The sequence below is a fragment of the Dunckerocampus dactyliophorus genome, chromosome 1, assembly GCF_027744805.1.
Source record: "Dunckerocampus dactyliophorus isolate RoL2022-P2 chromosome 1, RoL_Ddac_1.1, whole genome shotgun sequence".
In the NCBI taxonomy this organism is placed as follows: Eukaryota; Metazoa; Chordata; class Actinopteri; order Syngnathiformes; family Syngnathidae; genus Dunckerocampus; species Dunckerocampus dactyliophorus.
In genome coordinates, this window is record NC_072819.1 from 29221452 (window position 1) to 29244121 (window position 22670).

Here is a 22670-nt window from a genome sequence, read left to right on the forward strand (position 1 = left end):
GGTTTCAGAGAGGGAGGGGGAGGGGGGAGAGAGAGAGCGCGACAGACAGAGGAGTACTAGGGGAGAGAGGATTAAAAAGCAACAACACAATCAGTCATAATGATTATTATCTTCAGAAGAGCAAGACAAAGCACCAAGGAGTGATTTAGGCTGCACACAAAAAAGAACAAGGCTGTTGACTGGAACGTGGATCCAAGTGAGACTTCAAACGCGGGCTGTGTGAGGACAGATGGAGGCAGTTAGTGGAGCTCATATCTGCTGTTCAGATCATAATACTGACTTTATTTCTCAAGCCCTGCCTCTCAGCCAGACACACTTACAGCCTTGCCAGAAAGCATTGTCATTTTTGCTTTCAGCCATTCATTTAGAAGCGTCAAAGGCAGCTCACTTTGATACCTGGCTATATGCGTGCCTCACTGCATGTATGTGTCTGTGTGTGTGTGGGCGCGTGCGTGTGTCAATTGAGACTGGTCTACTCTCAAGGCAATAGCCATGAGTCAGACACACACATAGCAAAGGCAGCTGACATTTTAGGGGCAACACACGTTTGTGTTGTGCCAAGTGCCAGAACCTGTTTAGCTTAGAGGGCCATTACTTGGGAGCCATTGTTTTAGATTTGCCTGATTAGCATAGTCTGAAAAGCTAATGAGACATCTCACTTGTACTGTCTGGACCAACGGTGGGGGAGGTTGGGGAGGAGGATGATGATATGAATATTAGGCTTTGTGTGTGTGTGTGTGTGTGTGTATATAATGGACACTCGCCCAGCTGACTAATCCCAGCCTTGTGTGTATGTGTAGCCCCGTGGGCAAAGCATGGCAAAGAAGGACTGGGCCAAGTAATGGAAGACAGGAAATGAGAAAGCTTACTGAAGCCTGCCCAATTTAACACATACACGCACACACAAATATATAAATCAAAGTTTCACACCAAAGGGGTGTTGCGTGGGGGTGAAAATTACATATGATTTGGCGAGTAATGACAGGAAAAGTGTGAGGACATTGTAAAGACTGCATTGATATGTGAGCATCTTGTATAAATATGAAGGTGTCGTGGTGTGTTTGAATGATTCAACTGAGTAAATTGATCTGAGCTCCTGTTTCCAGGCCAGAGGCATATTCAGCAGGATAATGCTGCCTGGAAATGTTTCTTTAGCAGAGGTCTCACTGGATGAAGGTCTTAACTGAAGTCATGTTTTTGTTTAGACCACTGAATAGCAAACTGTGGAATGAGTACCACGAATGATATGCGGGCTTCATCTAGTGGTGCTCGGGACCACCAGATTTTTGTTATAAAACTAAAATTATATTAGAGACATATACAGTCATGGAAAAAATGATGAGACCACCCTTGTTTCTTCAATGCCTGGTACAACAAACGGTACAATTGTTTGGACAAATACTGTATAAGGATAACAAAAATAGCTCATAATAGTTTAATTTAACAGCTGATATCTAGCAACTTCCATGGTTTTGTTCATAATAACCAAAATCACTTAAGTTCTTACATGGATAGCTATAGCACTGTACTGCCAAAACATTTAACTCTTATGAGCTATTTTTGTTGCCATTGCTATATTTGTCCAAACAAAGGCACTTTTAGTTGTATCAGGCATTAAAATGAACACGAAACTGAAGAAACAAGGTTGGTCTAATACTTCTTTTCATGACTGTACATATGAAATAAGTGTACAAATACAAAGATTCAATGAAATGAAATGTTCCTTTCTTGAAAGATGAATGTTTAACTTCGTCTTTAATGCCGTACACTACAAGCACTACAAAAAATGGCAAAGCAAAATGTTTGCGGTGATACCTGTGTAAAAATAGAGAATCATTGATTTATTTTGCCACCATTGTGACTTCTAATAAAGTGTGAGGCGTCTCTGTGTGTGCAAGTCAAACTAATATGAATATTTGTGATGCACTAACAACATGTAGCAGCAGTCGTTTCTGCATGCATGCTCGTAGATAATCTGTCTAGTAGCACAAACACCAAAGAGTGGTGATTCATGGCTGGGAACTGCTGATGTGAGAGTGAAGGCATGCAAAAACGGATCCTTTAACTGAAACCGGACAGACGGCTTTGCACGTGGCTTGGAACACCTCAAATGGTGGTGATTGTACCATCTTATCGAGTTACTGCTTCTGTAGATATCCATCTTCTCTTTCGTCCCTCCCCATCTGTGCATCTGAAGGTGACCTTGCTATCAGTCCGTCTCTGGCTACGACACTGGTCCTTATCAGTAATACATCATGTACACCGTGAAACATCCACATGTTGGCTGAGCAGTGTGTGTGTGTGTGTGCGTGTGTGCGTGTGTGTGTGTGTGTGTGTGTGTGTGTGTGTGTGTGTGTGTGTGTTGGGGGGTGCAGCATATAGTACATGCTTTGTACAACATGCAAATAATTGCATGCAAATGATCAATCTGTGTGTGACAATATCAGTGCAGATGCAATTTCAGTACATGTATGTGTGTGCACTTAATAAAGTTAGATGTAGCTCGCAAAATCAAACAGCTATTCAACGCAAATGAAGTACTCTTGTGAAGCAAGATAATGCTCAAGCACATACGCACACACATGCACAACGCTTTGAGCAGCCTCCTGCTGTGCTGCAACAAGAGATTTATTGTAGACAACCCAGCTGCAAAAACAAGGCATGTCCAGTGCTGAAAGGATCAAAAACACATGATTCCCAGTCTAGACCGACAAAAACAGTCGCCTCATTGTCACACACCATGATGGGTGTGACATTAAAAAATAATACATGGTATAATGCAGTGCAATGTGTACCCTTTTATCTTGCAGGCTGAAGGTTAAATGGGATCCATTCATGGCTTGTAGTTCTATCGTCATGATTTGATAGCAGATACTGTAAATGTGCCCTAAAAAGGAAGAGTTACAAATTGGCCTATCACGATAATCGCACGATAAATAAAAATGAAGTCGATAATTTTGCTGGCCTTGATATATTGACATGTGCATGCGTGTTTGTTTTCCTCCTCTCTCTCTCTCTCGCTCTCTCTGCCAAACTGGCTAGATGACAAGAGGTTTCTGTGCATCTGTCTCAACACCTGGGCGTGATGGTTCTATATCGGAATGAATGGAGTGAGTGAACCCTCCTGTCAGTCATTCAGTCTTTTTGTCCCAGAGGGGAGAGGCGGGGCTGTGAGCCAGTGTAGTGTGTCATGTGCTACATGGTCCAATACTTTCTTTGTGTCTTTTGTGTATAAAACACAATCTGATGTCAACTTCAGCCCGTTTGTGCACCGTCATTTTGTGACATGATATCGGCCCGATATTGCATAAAAATGTGGTATCGGTAGACATTGGTATCAGATTTTTCCCCCAACAATGAAAAGCTTAAAATATATTATAGTTCTGCACAAGACTACCGTGTAAGTGGAGAAAAGGGTAGGGGAGTACTTTAGGGAAAAAATACACAAAGAAAGAGGCTGAACAACACACTTGCAAACCAGACAAAACAAAGTAGTGTGTGTATGGCATATTTGGAGCATACATACAGACTACGACTGGGTTTGCTTTGCAGGGTAGGGAAGGTAAAGGATTTTACTGTAGAGAGGGGAATTACGCGCCTCAGCTCACTGTCAGGGACGATAGAGGATGGTTGTTATCCGCAGTGAGAAAGCAAGGCGAGGGGGAAAAAGAGAAGGAAAGACAGAGGTCAGAGCTTTAACTGTGGCTGTGTTTTCTTTACATCTATGTCTTCAATAATATCAGTGCTGTGTGTGGAATAAGGGGCCAGGTCAGTGAAATTAGTTGATAGTGTGCACAAGGCTAGAAAACAGAAAATAAACAATAAGCAAACAAAAGAAGGACTACAGGGAAAACCAAAGAACAGCATCACGCCACACAAACAGATGAGCTATGCATCCCATGTGCTTTGGAGGGGACTTCCAAAACCACTGCAGAGGAAGGCCAATTATGTTCGCCGTCATATCCGGTCTCCCAACTTTAAACTGTCATCTCAGTCGAGGCTTTGAAGTTAAATCAAGCAGAAAGAAGATGGGCCGCTGTATCGTGTAGCCTGCATTGCATGACATCTGCTAAAGCAAACCAATAGCCAAACACTTACTGGATAAAGCTGTGAGCTATGCAGTATGTCTTTTTCCTGTATTGTTGCAGCATGACTGGCGTGCACCTGCTATTGGCTGCTGTCTGATAAGTTGTTCTCACAGCTGCATGTGTATGTTTGTAATAGCTTGGCTGTAAGAAAGATTTGATCCAATAGTCTGTGGAATACAACTGGGCAGGACAGACTACTCTGTGAATGGTGGGTTTCTTTTCCCTGGCAGCTCATATATTAGCACCCTGCATCCACGCCCCCACTGCAGGGCTAGACCAATGGGCAGGCAGCTGCCAAGCAAACAATCCTTGCATCCTCAGCGGTGGTTAGAATGGAAAAGAATGCTCAATGTGCCACTTCATCTGGTGATTGACACAAAGGTTTACGGGCGCACAGGAATTTGCATGCTTTCAACATATGCACCTCCTTCTCCCCCATTCTCGCTCATTTGTGGCCTCCCCATGCGTAACCCCCCCCTTCAACCCCCACCCCTGCTTGAAGTGGATATTACCCCACCCTGCTGCTATGATATTGATCAGCCTCCTCCCTCACCCTCGCCTCTCTTCATAACCCACTGCATTGATTCCACCTCTCTCCCTCTGAGGCCGCCAGCTAGGAGTGATTACACACACGCTGCTCACACACACATACACGCACGCACGCACGCACGCACGCACATGCACACGCACGTACACACAGAGGCACTCATGCATGCACGCACACACTACAAGGTTTGGTGGTGAATGTGTAGTCCTGCTTTACTCTGGTGGCTATAAAGCTAAGTGGCTGTTGCAGCAGCCTCGTGAAAACACTGTTTCTTTTCATTCAAGGCAACCAGTAACTGCAAGCAAATCAAGACATGTTAGCATAATAAATATGGCCGTTATAGCCTGTAAGCATAACACATATCAACATGCTGGCATACAGCCACCTGTATGCTTGTGTTTTTTGGTGAGGCTGGTGCTAAAGATGGCTATGGTAGGGCTTGACAGGTGGGCTCCACACACCTTTTGATTATGTGCAGGGCCATACTGAGCCGATACACGCTCCTTATATGGCTCTACGGTGTTGCACTCACCAGCTCAAACCAAGCATCCAGCCCTCTAGTCAAGGCAGTAACACGGAGTAGCAAAGAAGTAGGTGCCACAGGCACAAAGGCAAAAGATAGACAAAGGATTTTAACAGCCTATGTAAACTGTGTACCACCGAGGGAGATTTTACACGCTTCAATGACCTAATCTGTGCCAGCAACATATTGCATAGCTAAATAAACTACCCACTAGAAACAGGGGACAAATTAAAAGGAAAAAAACAAAGTCTCTTACTAATGTGGCTTGGCATAGATTGCACAGGATTCTCTGGTGAGATGCAACACCATTCAGCCAAAAGGACATTTAATTAGTGTTTTGGTAACGCTGGTGCATGTCCAACCATCTTCAAACTATTCAATGAGTCCAGTCCTACAATCATATATTTTGGTTTGTGTCAGCACCTCGACTGACAATAGCTCATATCGTAAACAAGTTGATAAAGTGATAAAATGCAGGATCATCTCTCCGTAACCTCTCCGGCACAGCAAAGAGCGTACAGTAACATCCCATAATATAACACACATCCCATCCCCATTTGCCATTTAGATGGCCTTTTAGCGTGGCAGCAAATACTTTGCACCTTATTACGACTGCTTGCTGCTGTGTCCTGATAGCCATCCACAATGAGAGCAGGCTGTTACTGGTATTTCCCTTCTCTTAAGGACAATACACACCTCTGCCATCAGATTTAATGCTAAGGTGGGCTGGGGCTAAGTGCTTGAGGTAAGAAAAGCCCAACCAAAGAGGGTAGAGTGAGGTCGATATGAGAGCTGAATCAATAGTGTTAGTCAATATTTTCCTCCTGTACCTTTAGCTGTTCAATTAGCACTTTTACTGCACTGCAGTGTCACATCATACAGTAGATAGGCTAAAAGTGATTATTTTCATTGACAAACATTAAGTCTCCAATTAAGCCACAGTAGCTGAAATTACAGTCATAACAGACAAACACTATCATAATTATCCAGAATAGACTCATTCAAAAACACATCATGCTAAAGTGAATCATCTCAGGAGAAAAGTGATCTTGGACAAGTCAGACATCTGTCAATAATACCCTGCCGGCACCGCTATGTTGCACAACCTGAAAATATGAGGTGAGGTTTGTTAAATAAGTGCACACTTCCCCTGCAGGGAGGCTAGGACAAGAGGACACCCTCAACACTAGATGAATACCAATACACATGCAACACATTAAGTCAATCAGTATTGCCTGAAGTAGAGGGGTTTAACTCGTGCATGCTGTGCCACCATTGTAAATGGTCCACATCAAGCTCAACTCAACCCAGCCACTCACCATGCCTGAATGCAAAAGATTCATCATGCAGACCAGACTGCAGAGGAAAAGGATAAAGGAGACATTGGGGGGGAAGTAATGTGGAATAAGGTCAAGAATGCCATAAGTTATGAAAAGTGCAAATGATGTGAGGCCCACAAAGCATTATCCCACCTCAAATGGATGGCCATTAAGCTGCTCTGTATATGGGTAGCCCAGCTAAATAGACTGTAACTAGCTTAGTCGGCTCAACATTATAGCTTTTACAAAATGTGCACTGAAAGGCTATGATGTCACCAGACAGAATTAGTGCGACCATAGACATGTGAGGACAGATGTTATTAAAAACTGTGGGATTTGTCAGCTGTTGAAAAAGTTTGTGTTATTCTGACCATTTTATCAAGATAGTGAAAAGGCAAATTTAATAGAAAAAATGTTAAATTTTTTTTGCTGTGCACAAAAGTGTTAGCTGCCTGCTGGAACAAAGGCATGCCTGTTCACAAACACAACACCGCCAAGCTGTTAAGTACATTCTTACAAAAGCAATGAACAAAGCGTGTTTCGAGTGTGGCAGGAGCAAAAAAAGAGTGCAGCTACAGACAGGATAGCACAGCTCGGCCCTTTGATTACAGGAAATGTCTTCTCTGTCGCAAATAGTGCTTATGCTGGTTCACAGTACAACTCCACAGCCAAGTGGTAGTTGAGTGAAATCCCAGCAGAGTTTACGTGGGTGGTAAAACTGCAGTTCAGTTGGGTTGTAAATCTCTTTGTGATATATGATGCGATACACATCTAGATACACGGGTTAGGTTTTAAAAACGATTTGATACAGTGTACAAATTATATAATTCAATACGATTCTACGATTCCATTTGTTGATGGAGCAGGGTTTCCACAACATGTAATTGATTGTGGCAGCCCATCATTACAAAATAAAATAAATGAAATCAAATAAATAAATTGGTATGTATTATTTCATTTACAGTTCAGGTTGGACTGTATTTTGTGCACTGCATGGATTTGCTGTGCGCTGAGAACGCGAGAGCAGTCTGCCATTGGGCAGCGCAGAGCTTAGAGGGAACATTGCCCCTCGATTTGCTCCAAAAAGTGGTGGAAAAGTTAACCCATTCATGTGAATGAGATATGCTGAGACACGCTTTAACACAAACCACCCACATTGTTTAGGCATACACAAATTTTGAACATTTCAAAATTTTCTTTGTGCACTGGCATGCAGCCCCACACATACCTGTTTATAACTAATTGCTATGCAGAATTGCCAAAAAAGTGTAAACGAGGCTTAAGATTATGACGTTATTGAGTGCTAATGTGCATGTTTGTCCGCAACCTCAAGTTAATTCATGCTACACACATGAAACAGCGACGTTTAATATTCTCTCTGGAAAAACAAAGCCCAGGCTCATACTGGTGGATGGTGATTCTGTATTCACTTAGTGCTTTTCAATTGATGTCCCTGTCTTAGTTTTCCACAATACATATAATAAATACCGGTGTATAAGCCGCACGTGTCCACGTCATAAAGTGGAATATTGTGGTGCGCACAAGTCCATCAGGACCAGTCAACTTTTTATTTGACAAGAGCCAATCATGAGCTTTGAATAAACTCACAACAACCTTGTCAACCTATTGGAAATTGCAAAAGGTCATTACTCAAGATAACTCTCTGACTCACGGTTTCATTCAACAACATTAAACTCATTACACAGCAACTAACACTCAAACGTTATACCTCGAGTCTTATGTGAAAAGAACCCAACATTTTAAAGGATAGCAAAGCATCCTTTAAAGCATACAAAGCATAGAAAATGGTACGGCACTGCTAATTCTGTCCACCAGAGGGAGCCAGAGGACGCAAAGCCCAAAGCAAAAAAGAGGGAAGGTGACGTCATTCCAACGCCCCAGTGAATGCATTACTCGGACGCAATGCCTTATGGGAAAATTTTTTATGTTTTTTTTTTTTATGTTAAAATCATATTGGGACATGTTGGTATATTTGCATATACACCTGTTGAGTATTAAGTTGCTATGTGATGAATTTAGTGCTTTTAGTAAAGTGTTCTTTGATAGATGTCACGGTGAGTCAAATGTTGTTATACAGGTATATATACTGACCTTTACTGACTTCTATTGGGTTGACAAGTTGACAAGCAAGCCGCAGGGTTCAAAGTTTAAGAAAAAAGTAGCGGCTTATACACTGGAATTTACGGTAATATGTAGGATAAATTAGATTGCTATAATGTACACGCTGCTACTATTTACATCTATTCTTGTCTTCAGTCAGGGAAAGCTACGGAGCATGCGCGCCAGTCGTTTCGCCAGCTGCCCAGGCCCTCGTGTTTTTTTAAGAGGCAGACTGTCAAACGGTTGCTAGTCTTGCGATACTTGGTACATGCCTCTATAATCAATTAATCTAAGGATTTATGGCTGATTCTTATTGATCCAGGAGACCTCTACAGACGCAGCCGTATTGCTCATTTGTCAAGCTGGATATCCGGTCGCATGGGTTTATTGTTCACAACCATACAGTTCTGAAGAGTAGCAATGTGAAAGATGTTACCGATTTAAATTGGAATGGTTGTTGCATTACAAGCTTAGTGTTTGGGTGTCTTTCAATGATGAATGCCTCTTCACTGGGGTGGTAGAGGATATACTGTACAATATATAATTTTACCAAAATGTCAGAAATTTCGATACACTTCCCTAGGTGGCAGAACCCAAAGTCACATGTGTTGTCATTCCACCAGTATGGCCGCTGTTGGTCGGTCAACATATTACTCATGTCAAAGGCCACCAAATGTGGAGATGTGATTCTGAACAAGACATGAGGAAGATGAGTGGAATAAATAAGAATTGCATTGTATTTATTGTTTATTTATAAATAATTTATTTGTTTGTTTTTTTTAAACACATATGTTCCACGCACAGTGGCCTAGTGGTTAGCATGTTGGCCACACAGTCAGGAGATTGGGAAGATCTGGGTTCGAATCTCTGCTGGGCATCTCTGTGTGGAGTTTGCATGTTCTAATCATGCGTGCGTGGGTTTTCTCCGGGTCCGCTGGTTTCCTCCCACATTCCAAAAACATGCATGTTAGGTTAATTGCTGACTCTAAATTGTCCATAGGTAAGAATGTGAGTGTGAATGGTTGTTTGTCTATATGTGTCCTGTGATTGGCTGGCGACCAGTCCAGGGTGTACCCCGCCTCTCGCACAAAGTCAGCTTGGATAGGCTCCAGCATACCCGCGACCCTAGTGAGGATAAGCAGCATAGAAGATGGATGGATTGATGGATGGATGGATAGATGGATGGATATATGCTCCACTTCCATCATGTCATGCTACAGGAGTTTGAAGTCCAGGACCACAAGACTGGCGAACAGCTTTTACCCACAGGCCATCAGGCTTCTCAACGAAGCACTCACACACGCCCCAGTCTAGACTGACAAAAACAGTCGCCTCATTGTCACACACCATGATGGGTGTGACATTAAAAAATAATACATGGTATAATGCAGTGCAATGTGTACCCTTTTATCTTGCAGGCTGAAGGTTAAATGGGATCCATTCATGGCTTGTAGTTCTATCGTCATGATTTGATAGCAGATACTGTAAAAGTGCCCTAAAAAGGAAGAGTTACAAATTGGCCTATCACGATAATCGCACGATAAATAAAAATGAAGTCGATAATTTTGCTGGCCTTGATATATTGACATGTGCATGCATGTTTGTTTTCCTCCTCTCTCTCTCTCTGCCAAACTGGCTAGATGACAAGAGGTTTCTGTGCATCTGTCTCAACACCTGGGCGTGATGGTTCTATATCGGAATGAATGGAGTGAGTGAACCCTCCTGTCAGTCATTCAGTCTTTTTGTCCCAGAGGGGAGAGGCGGGGCCATCAGGCTTCTCAACGAAGCACTCACACACGCAACACACGCACACACTTATAGCACTATTTATTTATTTATTTGTTTATTTATTTATTTATTGGTATTAATGTCTCCTCTTTTGTTGTTACTTAATTTATTGGTATTTATGTTTCTGATGTTTTTATTCATTTTCTTATGTTTTTCTTTCTTTTTTTGGGGAGAATGAACAGAACAAGAATTTCATTGCATAGCAGAACTACCTGTTTTACTGTGCATATGACAATAAAAACTCTTGAATCTTGAATGTTCTATTATATTGTTTAAAAATTACTATTCAACTGAAACATTTTTTTCTCTTCTTTTCAATAAAGATGTTTCGTAATAACATCATATTTTAGAGCTGTAATTATAATACCATGAAACCATGATATTTTTTGCCCAAGGTTATCATGCTGTCAGAATCTCATACGGTATGCACTGATAATGTACACCTCTGTGCAGAATAAATATGTGCAATGCGGTGAAGTGTGCTACTCTCGGTGTATGTGATCCACAGGCAGTGACTGACAGGCAAACAATTTAGACTCAACCATAGAAGCACGGGCTACATCACTTGCAAACATTGAGGGCAGAAGCATGACGCCCTAAATTGAGAACACACAATCCTTCTTTTGTATCCAAGGAAATACCATTCTATATTTGGTGAATTCCAAAAAAAAAAAAACGGGTGACAAATATTGAAGTTACAGCCTTTGCAATGTTGCCAATAGTGTCTGCTGAGGATACTGCTGCATTTTTTCATTTTAAGGAATAAAAAGCCTCATTTGAGCATCAAGCTTCAGGATTCAGTGCGCGTCGTCTCCTGTTTATTGACTACAGAACAGCCGCAGCATATAAATCTTTATGACACATTTGATAACACTCTAGGTTTCCGAAAGTGTTGCTTTTTGCTTGACCTCACATGAAAACTAGATCTCAAAGAGAGTGGTATTCCCCTTTTATGATCAAGGCACAATGCGAGTCAGCTGCTTTAGATCAACAAGCATGCAGAGGCGTTGAGGACAGAGAATAGCTGGAGCACATGTACAGAATGTCAAGAGTGCTGTATGTTTTACGGCGGTACGAGTTAAGCTGCTTTACAGGTACAAAGTGTGGACATTCCTCAGACCTCACAGCAATCTCTGAAATGTCCTCTCCTCATGTCTGTCTAAAGCTCGCCATTTCCTTTTCTCTTTCGACTTGAGTAAATGCACACCATGTGTTTTTAAATGTGGGTTATTGGGGGAGGGGGGAGGGCTGTTTGAATGTGATCTCTCAACAGCAACAGTCACAGTCACCTTCTTTCCTGTTGTATCTCATTCATTTTTTTTTATTGGCCTGACACACGTTGAGTAAGCTGCAAATTACCCTGAGCTGAGCTGAGAAAACATGGAGGAGGAGGTGGAGACGGTGGGGTGTGACAGCAAGGTGGGGAATGGCAAGACAGGAGAAATGTCAAGTGGGAGAAGACAAGGACGTGGTGTAAAATTAGCTGAACGTTTTTAGAGCGGAGGCCAATCCAATTAAAGCTTGACCAATCCACGCAAATGTGTTTAGTGTCTGGTTACTGCACGCACAGCACTGGGAGGCCAAGCAAGGTTAAGTGACCTTCCAAAGACTGGACTAACGCAACAATGATTCCTATTGTGAAATTCCTTTGAATGCCTTTCGTGAAAAGAATTCCACACAGTTAAACCATGAATTCTCAAGTGACTCATACATATTTCACTCCTCTGGTCGTGCCTCTTCGTCGGTGTGCGACCGCAGGTGCCTTTGACGGTGCAGAACGTTACATACAGCACTTCAGAGTCACACTGCTAGCGAACGAACATTTACGTAAATTTGGCAAGCCGAACGCATTCTGTACTGCACAGGACGGCACTGATCGACAATGGTCTACAGTCCCTTAGCCAATCAGGACGTAAAACACGATGCATGGTTTCTCCCTTAGCCAATCTTGATGTAGAATACAATCCACATTCATACGCTGTTAAAAAAAAAAAAAAAAAAAAACACACACAAAAAAAAAACTTCTGCAAAACAGTGAGTCCGCGACAGATGAACTACAATGTAGCGAGGGAACACTGTAACACTAAACAAAACCATGTCAAGTTCTAAAATCGCTTCCTTCGATAGAACAAAAGTCCAAAATCTCCTGGTACTTTGTGTAGTCATGCAGTGACGAATTTTTGTGTCTATGATGACAATATATGTAAAAATGGCAGAATCTTTTACCTTAAACTACAGGATAAAAGCTTAAAGCCCTTGTCATGTCAATGTGTTTGCTTGTTTCCCCACAAGCATCAACACTATATTGACAAATGTGCATTATAACGCAGAGTGCAGGCTTAGGAAAACTCCAACGGGCGAGAGTGAGCACCAACGTTCAAGAATGAATAATTTAGCAGGGGCGGCTTATTGATTCCAATTTTTTTTAAAGCCTTATGAAAATGGCCCCTAGCCTCACACCAACCAACCCCCACTGTTCAGGGGCTACGCCCTCTTCTTATGAAAAAGGTAATTACCACTAAATACACAGGAATTAATACGACTGGATGTTTCCATAGCAGCACTTAGCTAGTAAATAGAAGCTGGTAAAGGTTAAAAAAAAAACATTGAGAGAATAATTAATGAGCGAATGAGAAGGTTGGGTAGGTTTGGTTTCACACCCACAAGGAGAGCTTAAAGGAGTCCTGTCCTACACACTGAGGCTGAGTTGTTATCTCAACCTTGCCATTTGTATTGCTTTATTTATTCATCACTGTGCTCTTGTGAACAATCAATCCAACCTCCCTCCCCAAAGAGACTGAGCCCTGTAGCAGTCTAAGAGATACAGTATGTGCCAGGCTCCAGCTGATTTGAAAAATGCACCAAGCACGCAAGCTGACACCCACCTTGTCCGCTGAGTAGCATGTGTACGCTTTGACACATGCTTGCCTCCGTTAAATGACCCAGCGTTATTACAAGAGCAACACTAATGGCTATATCGGAATGAAATATCTAGAGGATGGAAAGCAACTGTGAGATAATGCAAGACTGGTGGGTTCTTACCTCACAGAGGGGCATTAATCATAATTGTCGCAATGGAGAAAGTAATCTGCCGTGGTGATAAAGGCCTTACTCACACAATCTAGTCACAGCTAACAATGTGAGGATAAGAATGAAGGAGTCTATTTGCCAAACAAAAGCACCTCAGTAGATTATTTGTGCAAAACGGAAAGCAAAAATCCACTTCATGTGTTAACCTGCTGTAGTCGATCCCAGTTAATGACTACAAACATTTCTGCACTGTTTTCCTTTTGAAGGCAAGTGACAATAAAGGGCTAGTGAGTGGTCTGTAGCTATTGTGCTGCTGCTGCTCAATGGAGAACATTAAAGGCAGAACGCTTCAATCAAACAGCTTGCATCAGGCTCCACTGGCTGGCCATGTCTACAGAGGCGAGATGCCCTTGTCAAAGCTGCTTCCTCTCAGAGAGAGCAGAAACAAGCAGACACTTAAAAACTGCTACAACCTCCAAATGTTCATGCCTGTGAAATATAGCAGCTCACAGCAGCCGAGCGGACCAAGGAATGAAAAGAGGAGCTCAGCACTCCTCTCTCTCATGCACACATTCACACAAAGATTACCCATAATGACTGCAGTGCCCCTTTCTCAAGAGAAGGCTGTGGCTGCTGTTCCACTTGATAAATATTAACAAGAAGTGCGACTGATGGCGGTGCTCACTGATCCATAATTGCATTTCAAAATGTTCGGTCGGGGAGGGTGGGCGGAGGCTGGTCTCAAAGGGAGGAATTCGAAGATAAAAACGGGGAACATAGCTCTCTCATGAGTGACAAGTGACGCCTGTCTTGTCAGTCTCTTACCATCATCTCAATAGCTCAGCTCGGAGGGTAATTTTTTGGGGAAAAAGAAATGCAAAGGTTGTACATGATACAGCAATGTTCTGTCTTCCATGGACTTACTGCTGCACACATCCCGTCATACTCTGACACACAGCACTTTACATAAGAGAAAATGGTTCCGAGCACTTTAAAATGAGAGAATCATACATGCAGACCTCAGTATGCACATACCAGCAGCAGCCAATTAACCAGAGGATTTCATTGTTAAGCTAATTCCCACTTTGCATACCATTAGGGCTTGATCCACACAAAAAATCTAATAAATGGTCATGTTCAGTATTCACATATATTTGCATCTTTATCAAACCTAATTACATGCTCTGAATTGGTTGCATTTTCTAAAGATGTGTGATAAACACCAGCCAATGATAGTTTTGTGAGATACAATCAATGTGTGTAGAGGAAGTGTGTGTTATACTGCTGCTATGGCCAAAAGAAAAAGACATGCATTCCAATATTGGACATGTTATTGAATGAGATAACTATAGCATTGCAGGATTTCAACATTAATTACATTTTACATGTGCTTAAAAGCATTTAAGAAAATGGTAATACTGTATGTGCACAAGTTAAACAAAGTGAACAGAATATCTGGAATTGCTGAGACATGGAGAATGGGTAGGGATTAAATAAGATTTGATTCTTCCTACTCCAAACCATTACCATGATTGCTTGTCTTTGACAGAACATTAAAAGGAAAACTGCACTTTTTTGGGAATTTTACCCATCATCCACAATCCTTATGTGAGACATGAACATGTCTTTCTCTTTTCTGTGTGTTCTAAAGATATAAAAACAGCTAAAAAAGACTTAGCTAAGAACCCACATAATGGGAAACACTTATTCCACCTATAAAGCCTTCTGAAAAAAAACTTCAAAAAGCCCATTTATATATAACGTGAGGTGCATTTTAACCAAGCTATAGCAACATTATTATAGCAACCAATCGAACTACATTACTAGCATAGTGACACCTTGCCACACCACACCGGCGAGCCACTAGCTTCACCTCACAATCGCCCGCAACGCTTCTCTTTTTATCTGTTTTTATATCTTCAGAATGCACAGAAAAGAGCAAAATGTGTATTCATGTCTCACAAAAATTGTGGATGACAGCCAAAATGACCAAAAAAGGGCAGTTTTCCTTTAAATCATGCGATACAAAAGTATCGTTAATGGAGTGCAATTTTTAACCTTTCCATTGAGGAAAATAAAAAGCAATAATATCGCTGTTTCATTACAGAGCCCCGACTATTAATAATTACTACTCATACTAATCAGGCATCTTAAAGCCGTATGCAGAAATCTTTAATGGGAACCAGGAACACTTTCACTTTGTAACCACCCCATCATGGACAATAATGAAGGACAATAATGATGTCCCATCATGGACACTTCAATATCCTTCAGTAACACATACACATGGTGCTTAAAGCCTAGGAAAATACACCCCATCAGAGTGTTTTCACGAGACACATTTAAATGTACAAATATGCAGTGTGTGTGTCGGTATACACAAAGCCCCCTCCACCTTACGAATACTGAATGAGAACCGATCAAGGCTGAGCTCCTGTTAACAAACATCACATTGAACGTGGTGGTGTAATTAAGCAGGGGAAAAGATGCTGTGTGTATGTTGGCATGTTTCCCCCGTTCGTGCAGGGAGAAACACTGCAATTGCTTCATAAGCAAAAGGAGGGAGAGGAGGTGGGGGATGCTGGGAGAAAGGATGTGAGGAAGGAACCCAGGAGGGGAGGGAGGCAGAGGGAGGGTGAATGCAGCTGACTTAGCCAATAACAGCAAATGAGGTTAGATACAAGCGGAGGAGGTAGGGGGTCAATGAGTGTTGAGGACATAGACACAATGACTACAACATAGGATGGGAGGGAGGGAGGGAGGTGAGTGACGGCAGAGGCGTTGGGAAAGGGGGTTGAAGTGCAGGGACAGAAGATGAGATTGAGAGAGAAATAGAGATGGAGGAGACAATTGAGGTAAGAAAGAAGGATAGCTTGTTGAAACAAGGGATATGGTGGTATACTGTTCAGTGGTCAGACTTATTGCCTTTGTTCTCCTCACACGCAGGTATGTGTGTGTGCATCCAGTGTTAAATCACGTACACACACACACACACACACACACACACACACACACACACACACACACACACACGATTCAGGGTGCCTACAGATTTGACATTGCAAGATTCCATACTTTTTCCAGAATCAGTAAATGAATGTATATTGTTACAGCTGTAAAAATTGGCTTCTCAAAACAATGTGCGTTCAAAAGAGTAACACAGTTGCATCAACAAAATGCCTCCTCAAAAAAAATCAGACCTCACAATCACTCGGCCTTACTTTCTCTCCAGTCATAACACTGCACATTCATTGTTGTGCACGTCTACCAGTGTTTACATGGGTGGATGCGACGCAAGAGTCTTCATCCGCTGTGGAACACATACACAACAATGGACGTGCAGTGATTGTGAGGTCTGACTTTTTCGAGGAGGCATTTTTGTGATGCAAATGTATTACTCATTTGAACGCATATTGTTTTGAGAAGCCAAACTCTTTACTTACTGTAAGTGGCCCCACCAACTCACCGGAACAACGTTCCTCATTACCGAAATCCGACCAGAACTCGGCTCATGGGATGATGTGGGGGGGTAAGTCACTGTTCATGCACTACACCGCTGATGGGAATGACATACAACTTCATGTCTAAAAATCCGAACTATCCCTTTAAACAAAGTTGTATTTTACCCTTTAGCACGTGTAATCTTGCAGTATTATTAAAGATGTGAACGGACTACTCCCAGGATTGCTTGTTTATTCAACACCAAATCTCATGATTCTTAGTTTACACAATACTATGGCATCTTGTAAGGCCCATTCAGTTGGCAAACTCAAACGAGAATATTACACCAAGTAGTACGTTTGCCACAATATCATTCCACAGATTCGAGTGCCCAAACAAATAATCCCAAGTGTTGGTGACTCAGTCTTGTCGTGTTATTAATACACTGCTTGAGTCCAAGTGTGCTATGTGTCTTTATTACAAAATGTGACTGTTAGCATACGCTAAACTCCGTCCGCAAGGCACGTCTGTCCTGAACCATTCAACCTTATGCTATGACTTACAAAACTCTAAGCCTTTTTTTAATTCGTGTTTAATAACTAAATCAATGAATGATTTGTAATGTTAAATACAGTGAAGTTGGATATAATTCACAGATATCCAAATAAGATAACGCCTCTTATCTTCTCCAACTTTTGCCATATATTTCCTTTCCTCTCTTAGTCTATTTTTCCCTGCCGTGTGTGAGCTCTAGCCACCCTCGGTGAAACACAGAGGAGGGCGGAGCGGAGTGCTCATATAAATGACAGGAGCAAGTAGCCTAACAGTAACTGAGTTTTTGTGAGGTCAGAGCCACTCAGAAGCAGGGTAGGGTAGGTCTTTGCACCAAGCTAGCAAATGCGTGCTTCAAAACAAATAAGCACGTGTAAGACGCCTCAAATGAGGTAAGAGGATTCCCCTCTCAAAGCCTCGCAAGAAAAGGAAAGTGGACCAAGAAAACTGAGAATTAAAAAAAATGGACAACAAACTGTGGCTTCATTTTGCCTCAATTGAGCATAAGCGCAAAGTGTTTTGGCTCTGAAACAGTTGTACTTGTGAAGAGTGCCAATGTAAAAGGTCACTAAATGACAGTGCGTGGCCATTTCCAACAGTAGTATCCACACAACACACAGTTGAGGACAACGAAACTATGAAGCACAAACAAATTATGAGATCAATGACACAACATGAAGGAGCAACTGAAGCCTCTTTTCGAGTAGCCTGGCTTCTGGGTAAACAAACATGATTAAGGAATGTTTGGATGGGATAGTTGAGGAGGCCATGTTTGAGGGAAAGGCAAAACAGGAGATGTCAGATAAACTCAAGCAAACAACACTATCCGAATGCATTTCAACAGACTTGCTTGCTGACCACCGGGTGCATTTCACTAGCTGGAGATGAGCCGACAGACAACACTGAAAAAGCTGAGCTATGTGTCTTTCTCAGATATTTCAACAAAGGGAGAATCCTGTGAGACATACTGAGCTTGACTCCACTCCATTGCTGCAGTACAGTATTATGTCAGAGGTGTCCAAACTTTTTCCACCGAGGGCCGCATACTGAAAAGTCAAAGGATGCAAGGGATATTTGTATATGATTTTTAAAAAACATTTTTTAAAAAGGTTGAACGTACAAAACGTACAGTATAATTAAAGGCATAGCTTTGTGTTATTTGTTAAGGCTCAACATTCAACCTTTACCTTTCAATCTTTACATAGTGCCTTTTGCACTATTTTCCCCATTTTCTGTTTTGCTTTGCTTAATTATATTTCTACCATGTGTTGCAGGCCGCCAATGTCCCCCCAGGACCGCACTTTGAACAAAGTGCTCTACTAAAAACTGGGCATTGGTTTGTAACTGTTAAGCATTGATGCAATGACTGCATATTAAAATACGACTTATTGAATGATTGGCATTTTACACAAAAAAGTGCACGTGTTGCTTCTGTTCCTCATAGTACATAGTACACTACTTGTCAATGTTGTGTGCTGCCAGTGTCGCTGCTGCTGCCAATGTCGCTGCTGCTTCTACTACTACTACTACTACTACTACTACTACTACTACTACTACTACAACAATGGTGCAAAACGTTAGCTTAGCTAATTAGCGCCAAGCCACTCTGTTCAGGCTAATACCAGCGCCGTCCGAACTCCACAAACCTTCTCCCGGTGTAAGCCATCACCGGGTGGAATGGGAGTAATGTCGTCCACTGATTAAGCCTCAGAGAAGCATCTCCACGCATATAGGGTCCTTTTTACACTTATTTTGCCACTATAGAGTGTGTGCTTTTTGTGTCAGTGTATAAAAGAGACAGATAGAAACAGAAACAGCTGTAGCTTGGCTACCTTGTGGAATGGGATGTCAGCCTCTGCAAACATTACTACAAAATCCTCAACAAATTGTAATGCCCATGCGTGTTTGTAAGGAAATACCACCATGAATGAGGAAAATAGTTCCCCCACACAAACATTCCTTCTCCTCGTGATGACAGCATTTCATTCACATTATGTCATTTTCCGCGAGATTCCACATTTAACATTAGATTCCGTTAACACAGCAATCATAGGCCCTACACAACATACTCGCTTGCAGTCTTGCATCTCTTTGGTTCTGCCATTTTTGGTTACCCTTGCCAATTTTTATTCTGTGATCGCTTTCTTTGTGAAGACACTACCTTATGTTATATGCGGGTCATAGTCGGTTATATTTTTAAACTTTGACACCGTCCAGTAAAACAATGGACGGGGCCGTAGTTTTGACACCCCTGCATTATGTGCATGCTCACATGGGGTTGACATTTACATGTTGTATTTCCAGTGCACATTTTATATAATAGTGTTTAAAACGTCATCCTTCTATTCTGTGTTGCTTCTAGGCAGGAAGAGAGTGAAGTGAAGTCTATAGAGTTTGAATAATGTGTCAAGAGAGGTCAATCTGTGAGCACGGCAGCGGCCACTGCTGACTAAACGAACAAATAGAAGATGATTGTCCTACATTGCAGATTGGATTTACTTTTGCATATGTTACTGCTGGCAGTGTGTTACTGTGTGTGGAGAGACACAGAGACAGAAGCAGCACTGACATGTAACGACAAGCTGGTGAATCATCTGAAAGCGTAAAAGACCCTCTGACTGAAAGAAGGCAACAGGGGCAGGTTTCAATCCTTATTCTTCCTCATGCACGTGAGAGAAAGAAAGACTAATGGCAGCATTCTGTATTTCTACACAACACTAATTGGATTCACAGGTCGTTAGATAAAATGCCCAAGTGGAATAGTTCCAGGCTTCAACCGAGGCAAGCTAGAGAGAGATAGATAGAGGCAGAGGGGTCAGGAATATTGATAAGGTTGTTTGGTTTGAGGCCAATGAAATTTCCACCCCCTCTGCTGCGCCTTCAAAGCCCAGTGTTGATCAATAGTTTACCTAGCATGAGAAGACGTAGGGAAGAATGACAAGATGAGAAGTAAATAGAGTGTGTTGATGTCTAATGAGAGTAGCTTGTTGTCCCTCTTCAATATGTGGTGGCAAAAGCAGGAAATGAGAAAACTCATCTGTTATAACAGAGCTGTATGAGAGCTTCCCATTGCCCCTGAGGGAGAATTGTGTGGCCCACTTTGAATTCAGGGGTACATTTCAGCTTTGTAAGCAAGAGGGTACTTTAAACCAAAATGTGCAAGTACATCCTAAATCATCTATTATCCTCAAAAGAGGATATTGTGTGACAAAATAATAAACAAGACATTTTTCCAAGGCTGTTTTGTGGCCAAGCTTTTGCGTTTTGTAGCCAGTCAGGCGAAGCTAAAAAACACACACTTGTTTGGGAGAGCCAGTGGTCTTGCTGTAGCGTATGGCTACAAGGTACAGTCTCCTCAAACACATGCAAGCATGCAGATGGTTGTTCATTAATTACAGGTGAAGGGAGGTGGGGGGTGACAGGGTGAGAGAGACACACAGTGATATACAAAGTGAAGGAAAGGCCAGCTGGAGGACATTTTTGACATTTTTTTCCTCCCTCCTGGACAATCATCTCCGTCTAGCCCAGACCTCTTCTGTTCCGGTCAAGGTACACATGCGTGGGTAATGTGTGTATGTGTGCCCTGCCCCTCTGAGCATGCTTGAGCTGGAATACGATTAAAGGCCTGCTCCAAACTCCAAGCTGCCCCGCTGCAGGGCCTACTCATTTTTTAAAAATCTATCCACACACAACCGACCTTCACAGCCAAATGCTTTCACAAAGAACACAAAAGGACTCATATAAGACAAACACACATTATGATGCATATATTGATGCATGTATTTCCAAAAGTGGTGAGTGTAGCCTTTTAGCTGGTCTCCCATCATCACCCTGGAGGATTGGTAGCCATTTGGGTCCCCTGGGGGTGGGCGACCCCGACCAAGCCCTCAAGTGGTGTACGTAAAAAGCCAATCTACTAAAAGACAGCTAACACTCCTTGGCAGCAGAAGACTTACATATTGCTTCATTTGGAGACACAAGTCTGTGCATGACATCTGGTAATCTTGGGGTGTACTCATACTAGGCCATACATACCATGCTGGCCTTGGCCATGATTCGCCTTCCCCTGGCCCCCTGCTTGGACTGCTCTCATGCTAAGCATTCATGCTTTGGCCCGTTTGCTTGTGCGATCATTTCTATACTGCTGTATTACTGAAATTTCCCTCACTTTGTGGATAATTTGCAATGTTTTTGATTATTTCTGTTGTGAAAGGTGGTGACTACCATCAATTAAATGACTAAATGTGTTTATTGCGCACATGACTGTAGTTGTGCAAGCGTGCCGTGGGTTTTGACTTTTGGGTTATTTGGAATATACGTATTCATATCATAACATTTATGATAATAATAATAGTAATAATATAAAATGTTCCCTGCCTCTCACCCGAAGTAAGCTAGGATAGGCTCCAGTATACCCCTGTGACCTGAGTGAGGACAAGCGGTTTAGAAAATGGACAGATGGACTATAAAATGTGTCGGTTATCAGTTAGAACTTGAGAAGAGCGAGTGATCTATGCCTCGGCTACATTGCACATGTGCTGATGCGTGTGTTTGCAATCATGCCATGCCGTGCCCTGGCCCACCTCCAATTGTACCAAAGGCGAAGAAATGTACCAGATCAGAGTACTCACACTATAGGTAAATATTGTATGTCAGACTTTAGGTATAGGCCCAAGCATGGTACGATTGGCCTGGTGTAAGTACACCTTTAAATAAAAGTAACACGCTACAGCAAACCTGAAACAGGATGTGCATCAATTTTCATCACAGCCAAAATTCACATGAGGCATTCCTGGTAAGTTGGCATTAGGTGACCTATGACCTGCAATGTTGGAACACTGCAATGCACAAAAGCAAACTTCACATATATTCTGATTCTGTTGCAGTGACTTTTGCAATTGTTCATAGCATAGGTTGATTGTGGTATTTGTTTCTGATCAATGTATTATTGATGTTCATGGAAGAAATCAACATATCTCCCAGGTTGGTGTATCAACAAATGAGATTCCGACTGCAGTCATTAGTCAGCAATTTGGCCAGTTTAAGTTGGAGACTAAATGTACTGAAAACTAGCGATATCAAATTAATTTACTGAATGCACTGACAAACATGTTTATTTGAATTTCAAGCGTTACTGCACTTTCACGAGAGAGCATTCAAATGATATTCACCCTTAAAATGATACTCTCTAAAATGCATTCCATTCCACTTGAGGTGTAACAAAAAAGGGGAATCTCTGCAGTCCCCTTGGATTTTGTTAG

The 22670-nt window shown here is 42.0% G+C and overlaps 1 protein-coding gene across 3 annotated transcripts in view; it reads right to left on the reverse strand.

Annotated features, from left to right (window-relative positions):
- rerea (arginine-glutamic acid dipeptide (RE) repeats a) overlaps nucleotides 1–22670 on the reverse strand; it is a 200797-nt gene that overhangs the window by 63002 nt on the left and 115125 nt on the right. The window lies entirely within an intron of this gene.